Source organism: Caretta caretta, chromosome 5, assembly GCF_965140235.1.
Source record: "Caretta caretta isolate rCarCar2 chromosome 5, rCarCar1.hap1, whole genome shotgun sequence".
NCBI classification, from domain to species: domain Eukaryota; kingdom Metazoa; phylum Chordata; order Testudines; family Cheloniidae; genus Caretta; species Caretta caretta.
The window spans coordinates 46012048-46029471 of record NC_134210.1 but is presented as its reverse complement, the minus strand read 5'-3'; the positions used below and the strand labels follow the sequence as shown (position 1 = coordinate 46029471).

Here is a 17424-nt window from a genome sequence, read left to right as displayed (position 1 = left end):
TTTGTCAAAAACTTTGTAAGCAAGGTCCCAGCAACTCCAAACATACTCAGCCACCCACAACCCACCCATTGAAACTACTAGCTTTTGGGAGTTATCCAGTAAAATGCTCACACTTGTTTAGGTAGTTTTTAGTAACTGCAATGTTAGAGTGCTGCCCTATTTTTAGTGCTGGGACTCAAACACGCAGAATGACATTGGGTACCACTGGGAAGGAGAGAGGATACAAGCTCTTTCATGTCAGGATCATATTGGACAGTCGTGCAGTCAATGAACCCGATCTCATGCTATTTCACTGAAACAGCTTCCTAGCTAAACTGCAGCCTACTGTTCCTGTTCCAGCTTACATCTCAACAAAGAGCAAAACAGAAGTGCAACTGGGAATAACTCACCCACTGGAACACGTCAGATCTATAGAAACATATCACAGTTCCAAGATTTTGAAATAGTTCTGCAGAACTGATATTGCACTGTATTCTTAATCTTTGCTTAGCTTTAAGTGAGTAATACAAAACAAGTCATAATATCCAACATACAAGTACATGGCATCTCATCCTCATTGGGTAATGCTGAGAGTAGCAGCCTTAGGTGATCCATGTTGCTGCAGAAGTTCTTACATATTCAGGAGCCCTGCTCACTGCCAAACACCTTACAGATCCAGAAATAGAGCTGTCAATGGACTGCACACTCTCTCAGCACCCTTACTGCTCAATCTATCTGTTCTTTCCATCTCCTGCCGCAGTCTGGTACTGCACCACAGATATGCCATACCTCCCCTGCCTATTTGTGCTCCTTCCTTGTCAGACGGCTGTCTACTCTTGTAGCTTTTCTACTTCTATATAGCTGAGGTGGGATAAGTGTTGTTTTCATGGGAGTTGGGTGAACCAAATGCAGGTGGGAGGCAGTTTAGATTGGACCCTGAAGATCTTATATTGTGTAAGGTGCATCAGAAACCTCAATCCAAATCTGAACTTTGATGGTGAAAGAGGCCACGGAAAGCCCCCTTCTAGTCTTTGGTAACTCAGTCATTTGAAATGCAGTGCACTGTTACACTGCTCTATTTACAGACATCAATAGCTCGTAAGTTCTGGTTTGTTCATCTGAGAAAAATCTGTGGTGTCCAGCATCAGGGCTTGCATTTGGACTAAGAAGCTGTTGTGCAACTATTACAGTAAGGGCTTGTCTTCATGAGGAAGCGATTGTGAAATAAGCTAGGGTGTGGAATTAAAACACACCAATCACTCTGCACTAGCTCCTCATGTGGACACTTTTGTTCTGCATTAAGACTGCCTTTATGCGATTTATCCTAATCCTCCGGTCCACTTAATGCCCTTAAGGTAAAGTGCACAAAGGCACTCTTATGCAGAATAAGATTGTCCACCTGGGGAGCTACTGTGGAATAGCTATGGCAAACTTTTTGCCTGTGACAAGCCCTAAATCCACTTTGATAGTGTGTCCAAAAGCTATACTGAAAAAAAAATTAAAAACAGTAGCTAATACAAATTCCAGAATTATACTGATCTTAATACAGACAAAATAATCACCTAGAGGTGACAACTGAGATTGCTGGCACCCCCCAATTTATATTCAAATTGCTTCCTTAAAATCAGAAATGGAGCATAACATATGCCTCTTTACCTGCCCTGAATTATGTCGGGGGGTGGAGGGAGGGGAGATGAGCAGGAAATGCACTGAAGTTAGCTATTCAGAGATAAGAATCTAGGATTTTTTAAAGTATTTTAAAAATAAAATACTAATGGCCAACTGATCTTGAAGGAAAAAATCTAGAACCCAAATGAATTCCTATCTGCCATTTATTAAAAGCAGAAAGCCACTGAATATTACTACTGCTACCTGATATATGAAGATTAGAGAGTGCCACAAAGACATTCCTATTTCCTTTGTCTCAAAACTTTCAAACCACATGTTGCGTCAGCAAAGTGAAATGGGGCCTTTATTTAATTTGAGTCCTTTGAGACCAGTGGTGAAATCCCGGCTCTTCTGAAGTCTATGGGAAACTCCACTTGCTTCAATGGGTCCAGGATTTTACCCCAAGAATTTGGATTTCTCCTCTTCCAATGTAAGTGGGTGTCTCACAGCACTCTGTTCTTGGTGAGCTCCTCTTCTCATTCTACAGTTGTAGATGTACCCAGATAACCTCATACACATACTTTGTTTCAACAATCATTGTCATGTGATGAGACTCAAATCAGTATCTCACTCATTCCAGTCCCACAACTCAGCCTGTTTCTCTGTTTCGCAGACTGTTGCTGACATCATTTCCTGGATGTTTTCCCAATTTACATTAACATAGCTAAAACTAAACTTTGTATTTTTTCCACCCAAAACCTCTCCATTACAGCTGAAACTGCAAAAAAGGCATCTGCTCCTCTGGTAATTAGGCCACTCATATACATTGCTGTATGAGGTAAATTATTAAAATGCAACTTGATACATTTTCTTATTAAAACTTGGCAATTACAAAATCCTTCACTGTAACTACAAAGTATCATTATAACAATAGTTCAGTTCACTACCTGACTCTCAAAAGGGAGGAAAAAAAACAAAGTGAAGTTTTCAAGCAGGCTGATGTGCTTTTAACTCGAATACACCCTTTGTAATAACATACAGTGAGAGATGATACACTAGTCTGCCAAAAAAAATGAATTCTCTCAGTATTTCTATTTTAAATAATTATTGGAATGCAGGGAAAGTCCACTGTAACAATAAATTTTTTCTGATGTCGCCTGTGCTCTTAAGTAAGAGTTTAATGGAGAAATTGTGTTCTTAACATGAGTGATTAATGCAATAAAATACTGTTTACAAAAAGATAGAGAACGAGGTTCACATTTACTTTACTAGGTGGAGATTTCATGTGAATGCTGGAAGGAAAAACCATTAAAAATGTATGATTTTTCACATGTAGCACACAGATAACAGAATTTGCCTGTGATGATAAAGTCAGAAGCAGTTTCCCAGTTTTCAAAAAACATCAAATACAACAGTTTGATAATGATTCTGTGACTCAGTTTTCCCAGAGATGTCATGGTGTTAGCAAAAGTGGCTCCCTCAGAGGTGAGATCACGAGTTTTCAATTCTTAGGATTATTCATCAGAATTTCTGCATCCCTAAAGTAAATTAGCAATATTTCATATGTAATTTATGACAAGTTAATAAAAGCTCTCCAGGAGCTATGATTCAAGAAAGCAGAGTAACCTCTAAATTATTCCTTCACAATTCAAATCTTCCCCAAATAAATAAATGTTCTGTTTTCCAATTATATGTATTACTAAAACAAGCATCATGGTTGTACGCGAGTACTTTTACATAAATTAATTCTTGTATAAGGGATGCCCCCAAATGGGAGCACAGCTTTCCCACATCTCCTTTAAATGAGAACAGGGAAAAAACTCACATGTTAACAGTTTTTTTTTCCATGAAGATGTACAGCATAATAGGGATATAGAAATTGCCATATCAGATCAGCCAGGCCATCCAGAGGGTGTGGGTGGAAAAGGGGCAGATTGCTCTTGGCTCCTTGTTTGGGAACGCCCCCAAACAGAGTGGCATTGTGACTTGGTATATGGGGTTGCAGCATCACTCAGATCTGGCCCGGTGGCTCATCTATCACAAAGGAGGGGTGGTCAAGCCAAATCTGAGCGAGTGTCATTGCAACTGGCGCATAGGGCTCAGCGCCATTTAGGTCTGGCCTGGCTACCTGCCCCTCCATCGTGAGAGGAGCCAGGCCCAGCCTCCCAGGAGCTGCAGGGTGAGTGTGGGGAGGGCTCGCTCTCCAACCCCTTCCCACCCCCTGGCTTCCTCTCAGTGGTTTTTTTGTTTGTTTGTTTTTTGTTTTTTTGGGAAAGGGGTAAGGGAGGCTCATTTTCAGATTTTGCCCTAAACTCTCAAAAACCTCTATTCAGCCTGCAGATTAGACCCTTGGCCCATGTGATCCACAATCCTGTTTCTACCATTAGCCTGTTCTGGATGCTTGAGAAGAAGGTGCAAGAAACTTTGCAGTCTACAATAATGGAATAACCCATTCACAGGGAAACTTTCTTCCTTACTCTTATTATTTAGTAGTTGGCTTGTGTCCTGAAGAATGTGAGTTTATATCCCTTATAAACAAAAATCCTATCTGGTGGAACTGTGGATGTTTTCTGTATGCAAATAAATGTTTAAGCATTTTTAAACCTAGTAACCACTTAGCTTTAATTATAAATTGGGATGAGTGTCGCAAACAAAATGATACATTGTTAAAAAATATACATTTCCCTTTATCAGTTGTAAATTTGTTGCCTTTCATTTGTATTGAATGTTCTTATATTAGAAGAAAAAGTGAATAGAACTACCAAGTTTACCTTCTCCATGCCATTCATTATTTGTACACCTCTATCATGTTCCCTCCTATTTGCATCCTGTGTAAAATAAGCACTCCTATGCTTAAATTTCCCTTCATGGAGAAATTTTTTCCATGACTCAAATCATTTTCATGCCAGTGTCTGAACTCCCTCTATATCTGCTATATCCTTTTTTGAGAGAGGGTGATCAGAACTCCCTGTTCAGCAAGCATTAGCACAACTCATACAGAAAGTAGGTTTCATTTGGTTTGGAAAAATGACCTTTTATTCATGTTACTTAGCCATATGGACAATCCAAATCCAATTTAAGCAAAGTCTACTGCAGATGTTCTGTAATCTCATCCCTGAGATCCATACAACATTCAGAAATGGCAGTAACTATACAATGTCACTAATGTACAGGGTAACAACCGTTTGGTTACTATTTTATCAGACATAAAATGAATTACCCCAAATTATCACTCATACTCACTTCTTTTTAAGACATTCCACCTTTTATGGCCAGACACTATGCACAGGGCTTGTCTATGTGAGAGTGTAATATACACTATCAGGGTGTGATTTCTAAAGTGCACTAACATGTTGCTGATTAATTGGTCCCTGTAGACTGGGGGTGGGCAAACTTTTTGGCTCTAGGGCCACATCTGGGTATGGACATTGTATGGCGGGCTATGAATGCTCACAAAATTGGGGGTTGGGGTGGAGGAGAGGATGAGGGCTGGGGGTACAGGCTCTGGGGTGAGACTGGGAGCTGCAGGGGAGGCACTTGGGGCGGCAGCAGCGTGCGGAGCCCCCTGGCTGCCCCTACACATAGGAGCCGGGGGGGGGGGGGGAACATGCCGCTGCTTCCAGGAACAGCCCACCCCTGCTGTAGACCTTGCTGATGAGCACCAGAGATTCCCTAGAGTACTATAATGTAGTTCAGCACTACATTAAAGCACATTAGGGAACCTTTAGTGTGCTTCAGCAATGTTTACACAGACTAATGTGCAACACATTAGAAATCACACTCCCGTAGTGCATATTATCCCACTGTGTAGGCAAGCCCTAAGTTACATTAACACAGAGCAAAGTGAGCTCCAATGTCTAAGTAGGGGAACCCAGCTACTTCCTCTTTTTTGTTTTTAATCAGAAAAAAAACATTCATTTTTAAAGTGAATTCTTAATGCGTAATGTTCTTAAATGCAAAGAAGATAAATAAAACTAAATGCTCTTTCCACTTATCTGCATTAGAGAAGTGTACTCTCCTCCACTTTGCATATTTGTGCAAAATAAATTGAAGTTGGAGATAGATCCAAATTATAACATTTGAAGCCAGGGCTTGATCTTAAGTTCAGAAGTGTTCAGTTGCAGGTTTTTGGTTTGGCCCATCATAGAGAGGAGAAGAAGAGTTGCAAAGTTCAGATCTGAGTCAGCTGCATACTGTGTTGCTTATTAAAAAAGAAAAGAAAAAAAAAGCCCTGAAAGCAAGACATTAGAATAACAAGGTGAGACCCCTGCAACTATGTTCTAGAATGATTTTATGGCCAGTTCTACATTATCTCCTTGTACTTTTGAATCCTATTAACTGAAGATAGAAGGCTCCCACCAAATTGTAGAATTGAGCTTCCCCACATACCCATTCTGTCAACTTGAGAGGGAGAATAAATCATCTTTAGAAAAGTGGCTTTTGGCTCAGTTTAAACAAACAGCCTAATGGAAGGCCACACAGAAAGCTGAAACAGCAGTCCCAATGTATGAAACAACTGCAGGCACAATTAGATCTTTTCGTCTTATGTTTGGTACAGTCCAAAACAAAGCCATGCAGAGGAGTTCCTATACCGTTTGTTTACAAAATATAAGTTCGAGAATCATACAATCTAAAATGAGCAGATCCTTTAAGCATCTTGGCTCTAGTTTTCCTGAAATGTTATTCATTAATGGCATTGCAACTTTCAGTGAAACCTTTGAACTATGACAATGAAAGTAGCTTCTATATATTTTGGAAAAAGAAAAGGAGTACTTGTGGCACCTTAGAGACTAACCAATTTATTTGAGCATAAGCTTTCGTGAGCTACAGCATCCGATGAAGTGAGCTGTAGCTCACGAAAGCTCATGCTCAAATAAATTGGTTAGTCTCTAAGGTGCCACAAGTACTCCTTTTCTTTTTGCGAATACAGACTAACACAGCTGTTACTCTGAAACCTGTCATCATATATTTTGGTGCTTTCAAACACACCATTTAAACCAACAACAACAACACCTCAGACTGAGCAACTTTGCATAGGGCCCCACCCAGGTCTTTGTGAGATCACAGTTTACACATGTTCAGTATAATAGGGTCTACTGGGCAAGTGAGTTGATCACTGTGCTATTCACTTTTGCTGGGCTTAGCCAGAGTAAATGAGCCATTGATCAAAGGAGTGCTCCCTGCTGTCTGAGGCAGAAGGGGGAGCACTCACAGGAAGAGTGATGTAAGAGGAAGATAGAGAATTTTGTTTCCCGGTGGGGTTCAGAGGAAAGTAACCCCACCATCCCAGGAACTAAGAATGAGAAAGGGAGAAATCTCTCTCCATGCAGCCACAAAGTGAGAGGCATGAGGAAGGAGAAAATGTGATATTTTCTCCTCCTATTTCAGGCCCTTCAAAGTATGCCAGGTAATCTTCCAAAAAGGCACAAGGCCATCTCATGCGCCTCATATGTCAAGCAACATGCTGCATAGGGTATCAGGCACACCATCACTGAAGTGATGGCCATGGATACCAACTCATTATGTTAAAAGTGCGTCCCTATTTTTCTCCGCAGCTATCTGTATTTATAGCTTTGTACTGTTGGAAGGGGTGCATACACCACATTCTGCTGCAACAGGAAAGCTGAAATGAGGATCAATATCAAAGTCAAGTAAACATCCAAGAGTGAGCTTTCAGAAAAACGTTAATGCCACTAGTTCTTTCTAAAAAGAACAGGAGTACTTGTGGCACCTTAGAGACTAACAAATTAATTAGAGCATAAGCTTTCATGGACTACAGCCCACTTCATCGGATGCATACAATGGAACATATAGTAAGAAGAAATATATATACATACAGAGAAAGTGGAAGTTGCCATACAAACTGTGAGAGGCTAATTAGTTAAGATGAGCTATTATCAGCAGGAGAAAAAAACTTTTGTAGTGATAATCAAGATGGCCCATTTAGACAGTTGACAAGAAGGTGTGAGGATACTTAACATGGGGAAATAGATTCAATATGTATAATGACCCAGCCACTCCCAGTCTCTATTCAAACCCAAGTTAATGATATTTAGTTTGCATATTAATTCAAGCTCAGCAGTTTCTCGTTGGAGTCTGTTTTTGAAGCTTTTCTGTTGCAAAATTGCCACCCTTAAATCTTTTACTGAGTGGCCAGAGAGGTTGAAGTGTTCTCCTCCCGGTTTTTGAATGTTATGATTCCTAATGTCAGATTTGTGTCCATTTATTCTTTTGCATAGAGACTGTCTGGTTTGGCCAATGTACATGGCAGAGGGGCATTGCTGGCACATGATGGCATATATCACATTGGTAGATGTACAGGTGGACAAGCCCCTGATGGTGCGGCTAATGTGATTTGGTCCTATGATGGTGTCACTTGAATAAATATGTGGACAGAGCTGGCATCAGGCTTTGTTGCAAGGATAGGTTCCTGGGTTAGTGTGTTTGTTGTGTGTTTGCTGGAGAGTATTTGCTTCAGGTTGGGGGGCTGTCTGTAAGTGAGGACTGGTCAGTCTCCCAAGACCTGTGAGAGTGAAGGATCATTTTTCAGGATAGGTTGTAAATCTTTGATGATGCGTTGGAGAGGTTTTAGTTGGGGGCTGAAGGTGACGGCTAGTGGTGTTCTGTTATTTTCTTTGTTGGGCCTGTCCTGTAGTAGGTGACTTCTGGGTAATCTTCTTGCTCTGTCAATCTGTTTTTTCACTTCAGCCGGTGGGTATTATAATTTTAAGAATGCTTGATAGAAATCTTGTAGATGTTTGTCTTACTAAAGCTCATGTAGAGCTATTCTTGCAGTTACAGATCCATAATAGGATGTGCATTCTTAACAGCAAAATGAAGCTTACTCAGGAAGAGTAAAAGGGAAGGCCAGTTTCACATCTGCAATTTTTAGACAGCATCCTTCTTGCAGGCATCACAAAATACTTAACAGTCACTTATAATATAATGAAAATAGAAAGGTTTTAAGCTGAGGTGTAGTAAGTTGGTTGGAGAGAGCTCCAAACAGACAGGACAGCAAAAAAGGAGTAATCCCAGTAGGCTTTATTCCCATTATTCCCCACTAAAATAATATTGCATATGAGCAATACCACTTGTTACTTAGAGACCAAAAGCAACAAAGTGTAAATTGGATTTTATGCGTTCAGTTAAAAACCCCTTGTATCAGCTATATATTTATTATTGCTGCAAACTTGCATCATTGTGATATGCTGTTAAACAGTTGCATATTCTACCCAAGCAGCTGCATCTTAGTGGTAAGGGAGGCAATGCCAAAATACAATATGTAATGTCCATAAAGTGTTTTGGCATGAAAAACATGATATGAAGCTAAGATATGAAATATTACTAATACACATTTTGCAAAATTGTTAAAACCCAGCTGAGTTTCCTTAACTGATTTCATATTTCCTTTTGTTCCATTTTTATCTCACCCTATTTATTTCAGCTTTTTTCCTGTCAAAAATACAGCTTGCAGATGTGAGACCTTAAAGTGCATGCCATTTGTGTGCCCAAATTACCTGTGTGCCAAAGGGCAAGAGAAAGAGTTGAGAATATTGTGCTGAGGTTATTCCATAAGGCTACTGATGGAACCCTTGTTCACTCCATCTTGCAAATTCACATTTCCTGGTGCTCTGATAAAGATGGCCAAAGTACATGTGGACTTGCTTCCAGCATAGCACAAATTATAATAAAAGCACAGAAAACTGATGTCCATTTCAACTGCTCTGTTATTCTACACATAAAAGGTGAATCCTGACCCCATTAAAATCAATGGGAGTTTTGCCATTGACTTTATGGAGCCAGGATTTCACCCCAAATCCCTGAAAGTGCAACACACTCAGGATTCTCAAGCTATAGTAGGTTTAAAAAAAAATAGGGATTAATTTCCCTCTTTCCTCACTTAAAACAAATGTTGCATATTCTTGCGCTTTAGTCAAGCTAACCAAGATTTTCAACATCTCCAAATCAGGGTTGCAAATTTTCAATCAGGAGATTTGTTCCATTACTCCTTATTTATTGACTTTCGGAATTCCTTAACTCTACAGCTATTACATTATGTTTTGAAAACTTATTCAAGATCTTCCGTAATTCCAACATTTATTAAAATGTACGAAGAAAGAAAAGCCACGGTGTAGTATTTCTATTGTTTGTATTTCAAGAGAAAATTACAAATCACATAAAAAGTCATCACTGCAGGGAACAATCTTGGCCACAACTACTGAGATAGCCTAACTGTTCAGGAATTTACCAACTGGGAGTGGAATCATGAGCTTGCTTGCTTTCATTCTGTATGAAGTCACTAAAGTCTCAAGATTCCCAACTGAAGCCCAGTCGCTGGTTGTCTCTGCACCACCTCATCTGCAAGACAGATCCAAATACTCATTCTTTGTAATTAGCATGAACTTCTTGTAATGCCTTTCGACTCTAATTAAGGCTTCTACAGCAAAAAATGTATTGGGGAGGAAGTACAGTTTGAAACACTAACATTTGTTAGCAAACATTAACCTGCTGTTTCCTGATTGAAGATCTTCACCTTAAAGAAAAGAAGGCAAGGGATCTGACTGAGTACATTTGAAATAATGAATTATGTCTAAATGCTTTGCAGAATCAGTCTGGCAAATACTTAATTGTGCTTTTTGTTATAAAAAGCAATTTACTCTCATATGATCAGTGACAGATTTGGAGATGCTCTGTAATAATTAATGAATACAGTATGTCAACCTGGTCATTGGGATGTTTACTGCAGGAACATACTGGCTTTGTTTAATAAAGGGTGTTGGGGAAAAACAAGCAAGAACAGAAACAATAGATCAAGATAAGCCACTTATCAGCAAACACTTGAGAGCTGTTAAGAGAGAGTGCCAGGACTGAAAAAGGTTCACAAATAGAGAAGATCAAAAGGAACACACTCTCAAGAGAGAGGAGCCATTGTTCAGGGGAACCAGGCTGAGATACACCTACCCACTGTGATATCTGTAGAAGTCAGGCCTATCTAGATTATTATCAGGGATTGGTAAACCCTTACATAAGATACACATGCATATAGATTTCAGAGTAGCAGCCGTGTTAGTCTGTATTCGCAAAAAGAAAAGGAGTACTTGTGGCACCTTAGAGACCAACCAATTTATTTGAGCATAAGCTTTCGTGAGCTACAGCTCACTTCATCGGATGCATTCAGTGGAAAATACAGTGAGGAGATTTATATACACACAGAACATGAAAAAATGAGTCTTATCATACACACTGTAAGGAGAGTGATCACTTAAGATGAGCTAATACCAGCAGGAGAGCGCGGGGAAGGGGGGGAGAGGAGGGAGAAAACCTTTTGTAGTGATAATCAAGGTGGACCATTTCCAGCAGTTGACAAGAACATCTGAGGAACAGTTGGGGGGGTGGGGGGTGGGATAAACATGGGGAAATCGTTTTACTTTGTGTAATGACCCATCCACTCCCAGTCTCTATTCAAGCCTAAGTTAATTGTATCCAGTTTGCAAATTAATTCCAATTCAGCAGTCTCTCGTTGGAGTCTGTTTTTGAAGACTTTTTGTTGTAGTATTGCGACTTTTAGGTCTGTAATCGAGTGACCAGAGAGATTGAAGTGTTCTCCGACTGGTTTTTGAATGTTCTAATTCTTGACGTCTGATTTGTGTCCATTTATTCTTTTACATAGAGACTGTCCAGTTTGGCCAATGTACATGGTACAGGGGCATTGCTGACACATGATGGCATATGTCACATTGGCAGATGTGCAGGTGAACGAGCCTCTGATAGCGTGGCTGATATGATTAGACCCTATGATGGTGTCCCCTGAATAGATATGTGGACACAGTTGGCAACAGGCTTTGTTGCAAGGATAGGTTCCTGGGTTAGTGGTTCTGTTGTGTGGTTGCTGGTGAGTATTCAGGTTGGGGGGGGCTGTCTGTAGGCAAGGACTGGCCTGTCTCCCAAGATTTGTGAGAGTGATGGGTCATCCTTCAGGATAGGTTGTAGATCCTTGATGATGTGTTGGAGAGATTTTAGTTGGAGGCTGAAGGTGATGGCTAGTGGCGTTCTGTTATTTTCTTTGTTGGGCCTGTCCTGTAGTAGGTGACTTCTGGGTACTCTTCTGGCTCTGTCAATTTGTTTCTTCACTTCAGTCCTTGAATTATATTAGAAGGTCTTTTTGTTTGGACGAGTTCAGTCTGTCTCCCCTTTGCAACTTTTCCCATCAACATTTGTTATTGTAAGTTAGAGTGACATTTTATGACTTTCATGCCTTTTCACAGTTGAGCTCACAGTCAGGGTTAATTTGTAGGCCCCATTGTCACAACAGTTAAAGTCATGCACTTCCAATCCAGACAGTGACATGGGTTGAATAATTCTATCAATGTCAGTAGCATTATTTGTGACAGATACTGCAACCACATGCAATATCTCTGGGGACCATATTATTCTATTAAGTGTATGAATGGTTTATGTAGCACTGTGGGCCAGGGCTTATATGGAACTGTAGTGGGGGAGAGTTGCCACCACTCTGCCAGGAACGGAGAACAGTGGGGGGTGATTAAGAAGAATTACTTAGGTTGTTATCCCCCTACCTCATCAGGGGACAGTTGCATACACTGGTGTAAGCTGGGTTTTCCAAAGACTAACAGCCAAAGAAAGGGCTCAGTGGTTTGAGCAATGGTCTGCTAAACCCAGGGTTGTGAGTTCAATCCTTGAGGGGGCCATTTAGGGATCTGGGGCAAAAAAAAAAAAAAAAAAGGGAATTGTGACTGCTTTGAGCAGGGGGTTGGACTAGATGATCTCCTGAGGTCCCTTCCAACTCCGATAGTCTGTGATTCTGTGATTCAGCAGGTGGGTACTGTAGTGTATAACACCACCCATTTTTTCATGTTCTGTGTGTATATAAATCTCCTCACTGTATTTTCCACTGAATGCATCCGATGAAGTGAGCTGTAGCTCACGAAAGCTTATGCTCAAATAAATTGGTTAGTCGCTAAGGTGCCACAAGTACTCCTTTTCTTTTTACATGCATGTAGATTGTTTTAAAATCCTCTCTCTCTAAATGCTTCAGTTCATATTGTTAAATGATTTTTTGATTTTAAGAAGGCTGTCTGGTCACTGTATACCATTGGACACAGACTCCCACAGAGAAAAACCACAGGTGCCAGAACTCAGTCCACCTGCTGGGTAAAACATGGTTGTTACAGAGGGTACTATAGCCTCAGGCCCAAACTAAGAATTCTGGAATTATGGAATTCTACCCCTCATAGGTGTAAATGCATGAAGCCTGAGACCTGAAGAGGTGCAGTCTGAGAGACCAGAAAGGGGCAGCCCTGTAATCATGACAATCATATTTTCATCAAACATTATTTATTGTACACATCTGTACACAAATAACTTATTACCTCTTATTCCTTCCACTAGCTATCAAGCCATTCTACATGTGCCTGCTAATATTTTTTCCCCCATTCAGCATGCTTAACATTACCTCAAACATTTTCTTTAACAATCCATAGAACACTGACAAGGAAGCACTTTCTCTTTACTTGAATCTGAACAAAAAATGACAGTACTGTAAACTAGCCTACTAAGGGATCACTAAACACTCTGTGACCCTGGGAGATGAAGAAACTGATGAAGTTTCTAAACATTTGTATAATGAACTACCATACTGTTTGAAACAGACATTTTGGAATCTCTCTACTTAAAAAAGAAAGGTAGTTGAACGAAAATGAAAAATCCCCTTAAAAAAAGTCAAGCCAGATAAGTCACTCAGCACAATACCATGTAGGAGCTGTTTATATGATGGGAACATCTTTCCTGAGCACCTGCTGACTATAATTTTATTGTGTCTACATGTAGGGAGAAAAAGCAGATGCGGAGGTCGATTTAGTGGTTGTGGTAGACAACCACCTGAACATGATCCCCAAGTGAAAATGTGGTGGCTAAGAAAGCAAACAGAAACCTCACGTATATAAGCAGGGAAATACAGAGTAGAAATAGAAACATGTTACTGATATTGTATACAGCTTCAATTGCATAATTACTGAAACACTGTGTCCAGTTCTGATATCACAGACTTTAGAATAGAACTTGACAAACTGGACAGGGTTGAGAAAAGAGCTAGAAGGAACTGAAAAGGAGTACTTGTGGCACCTTAGAGACTAACCAATTTATTTGAGCATAAGCTTTTGTGAGCTACAGCTCACTTCATCAGATGCATGTAGCTCACGAAAGCTTATGCTCAAATAAATTGGTTAGTCTCTAAGGTGCCACAAGTACTCCTTTTCTTTTTGTGAATACAGACTAACACGGCTGTTACTCTGAAACCTGTCATTATAGAAGAAACTGAGGTCTTGAAAACCTGCTTTACAGTGAAAGTCTAAAGTAGCTCAATCTATTTAGTTTATCAAAAAGACTAACAAGGTGACTTGACCACAAAGTATTTATGTAAGGAAAAGATTTCTAACTATAGAAGGCTCTTTAATCTAGCAGACAACTGCATAACAAGACCCAATAAAGCTGAAGTTAGACCAACTCAGACAAGCAATAAGAGGTGGGTTTGTTTTTAAACAGTGAAGGTAATTAACCATTGGAGCAACTTACCTAGGAATACATTGGATGCTCCTTCACTTGAAGTCTTTAAATTAGGCTCTAGCTCAAACCGAAGTTATGGGGTTGATGCAGGAATCCCTGGTAAATTCTATGGCCTGTGTTATGATTCTGGTATATTATACCAGATGATCACAATGGTCATTTCTGGCCTTAAAATCTGTACATCTATTAATACATTTATGTTGTTAAGAATTGAAAAAGGGGGAGGCTGAGAAGGGCTGGTGAACAGTCCCAGCCTCTTAATTTAAAGGAGAGCATGTGCTTAATTGCTTTGTTGAGCAGAGATGGATTAAAATGCTTTGCTGTATTAGGGCTTCACATCCTGACGGGAATGTATATGAACAGAGAAAGTTCTTAGATTTTGTTGCATTTGAAACTGTTTATGAGTATAACATTTGAGTTCAAAGATAAGATAAGATGCAATGCAGTTTCAGTATATAACAGAATATGGAAGAGAGATTGCTGAAACTGAAGTTTAATTGCTGTTTAACAGCCAACCAACCATACAACTTCTTACTTCAGAATGATTTCTCCCAAAATACAGTGTATATGGTAAGTATAAAGTGGCAGATACTAGCACTAGTTGGCATGTTAAATGAAACACATTTATGTTACAATTTATTACTGATTATGATGCCTACTATCCGTCTTCTGTTTCATCATAAAATGTCTGTTTCTAGAAAGCTAACCGGTTTCATTAAAAAAAGGAGTCTAACAATGGAAGGAAAAAATACAAACATAAGACTCAAACATTTATGTAAGTCTTTATCCGGGATGACAGAAAAAATCAGTTCTAGAGACTCATCTCAGTAAACCACAAAAGACTTATGCTGAGGCAGAAGTTGTAGCTTGTACAACTTTGGACATTTAGACTGTACGTTAAAACGTAAGAATGGCCATAATGGCTCAGACCAATGGGTCATCTACCCAGCATCATGTCTTTCAACAGTGGCTGGTGCCACATGCTTCAGAGGGAATGAACACAACAACAGGATAATTGTTCAGTGATCCATTTCCTGTCGTCCAGTCCCAGCTTCTGGCAGTCAGAGGTTTGGCTAATAGCCATTGATGGACCTATCCTCCAAGAATTTATCAAATTCTTTTTTAAATCCGGCTATGCTTTTGGGCTTCACAGCGTCCCCTGGCAACAAGTTCCATAGGTTGGCTGTGTGAAGAAGTACTTCCTTTTGTTTTAAACCTCCTGCCTATTAATTTCATTGGGTGATCCCTAGTTCTTGTGTAATGTGAACGTGTAAATAACACTTCCTTATTCACTTTCTCCACACCAGTTATGATTACCTCTATCATACTCCCCTTTAGTTGCCTCTTTTCCAAGCTAAACAGTCCCAGTCCTTCTAATCTCTCCTCAGATGGAAGTTGTTCCATACCCCTAATAATTTTTTTTGCCGTTCTGTACTTTTTCCAAGTCTTATATATCTTTTTGAGATGAGGAGACCAGAACTGCATGCAGTATTCAAGGTGTGGACATACCACAGTTTATATGTGTCATTATGATATTTTCTGTCTTAGTAGCCCTTTCCTCATGGTTTCTAACATTCTATTAAGCTTTGTCATCTGCCACTGCACACTGAGCAGATGTTTTCAGAGACAACATACTCCAATAATAATAATAACTCCAAGACATTATCTCCAAGACCTTTCTTGAGTGCTAATAGTTCATTTAGACCCCATCATTTTGCATGTATAGTTGGGATTATGTTTTTCAATGTGCATAACTTTGCATTTATCAACACTGAATTTCATCTGCCATTTTGTGGCCCATTCACCCAGTTTTGTGAGATCCCTTTGTAACTCTTTGCAGTCAGTCACTTTGGACTTAAGTATCTTGATTAATTTTGTATTGTCTGCAAATTTTGCCACCTGACTGTTCATTGCTTTTTCCAGATCAAATATGAATCTGTCTAACAGCGTATGTCTCAAGATCTCTCTTCACTGTGCAAACTGACCATTTATTCCTACCCTTTGTTTCCTATCTTTTAACCATTTGCTGATCCATAAGAGGACCTTCCCTTTTATCCCATGACTGCTTCCTTTGCTTAAGAGCCTCTGGTGTGGGACCTTGTCAAAAGCCTTCTGAAAGCCCAAGTACACTATATCAACTAGATCACCCTTGTTCACATTCTTGTTGAAACACTGAAAGAATTCTAAGATTGGTGAGGCATGATTTCCCTTATAAAAGCTGGGTTGAGTTCCCCAACGTATCGTATTCATCTATACGTCTCATAGTCCTTTCATTCTGTACATTTTCCTGCTCATAGCTTTCACCCACACCATAAACTGTGATTTTATGTTATAAACTAGCTGTTTTTAATGACAAATATGAGTAACTATAAAAAAGTTCACAAAATTCTCAGTGCAAGTTTTTCAAAAATAGTTGCCTAGAGTTAGGCTATTAAATCCTTACCTTAATCCCTAAATAAGTGATACGATTTTCAAAAGAGCTCAGCACTCTCATCTCCTCAGTAGCTTTAAGCACTCAGTTTTGAAACCTTGGCCTCAAAGTCTGCTATAGTAATATCTCATGGCAGCACTGTCAGTTGGCTACTTGACTATGACAAGAACCCACAGCAGATGACTTTGATAAAGTGATCACAACACAATACTAAGTCCCAGGAGATATATGTGGGCTTTTCCTTCACAGAACAGTAATTCATAAGGACAGAGTTAACTGTAAAGAATCTAAAAAAATCACTGTTATTCAAAGAGTTGCAGATGTGGTAACTAATACACACTTCAACAGGGCTAACATCATGTCATTTCAGACCTTTGTATGGTCCTTTTGTCAGTTTACGTGACCTTCCATAGGATAACTGATCCCAACCAGATCACCAGTCTGAAGTGTCTTGTGTCCAAATTTTCAAACTTGGGTGCCTAAAATTAAGCACCTAAAAACCATCCTGATTTTCAGGGGGACAGAGCCTCTACAACTCCCATTGGCTTGCTGTGTGTTGCATAAATTACATAAATTACATCGTGTCCCATATCTCCTGAAATTGTATGTCTTAGAAAAACATAGCCAGATAGCAGCACCACATTGGACTTTTCACTTGCTTGGATGCAAGAGAAAACTTACTGAATTAGGTTAGATAGTGTTCTCACTGCCTTCCCTTCATCTGGGACTTTTGTCGTGGGAGGGTAGTTTTATACTGAGGTCTAGGTTCCAAAGAAAGCTTGCTGTGGGAGGCTGGTTCAATGCATCTTCTGGTCTTGCTCCCT

At 39.7% G+C, this 17424-nt stretch overlaps 1 protein-coding gene across 11 annotated transcripts in view; it reads right to left on the bottom strand.

Moving 5' to 3' along the window:
• The window catches only part of LHFPL2 (LHFPL tetraspan subfamily member 2), a 193145-nt gene that overhangs the window by 31582 nt on the left and 144139 nt on the right, over positions 1–17424 (bottom strand). The window lies entirely within an intron of this gene.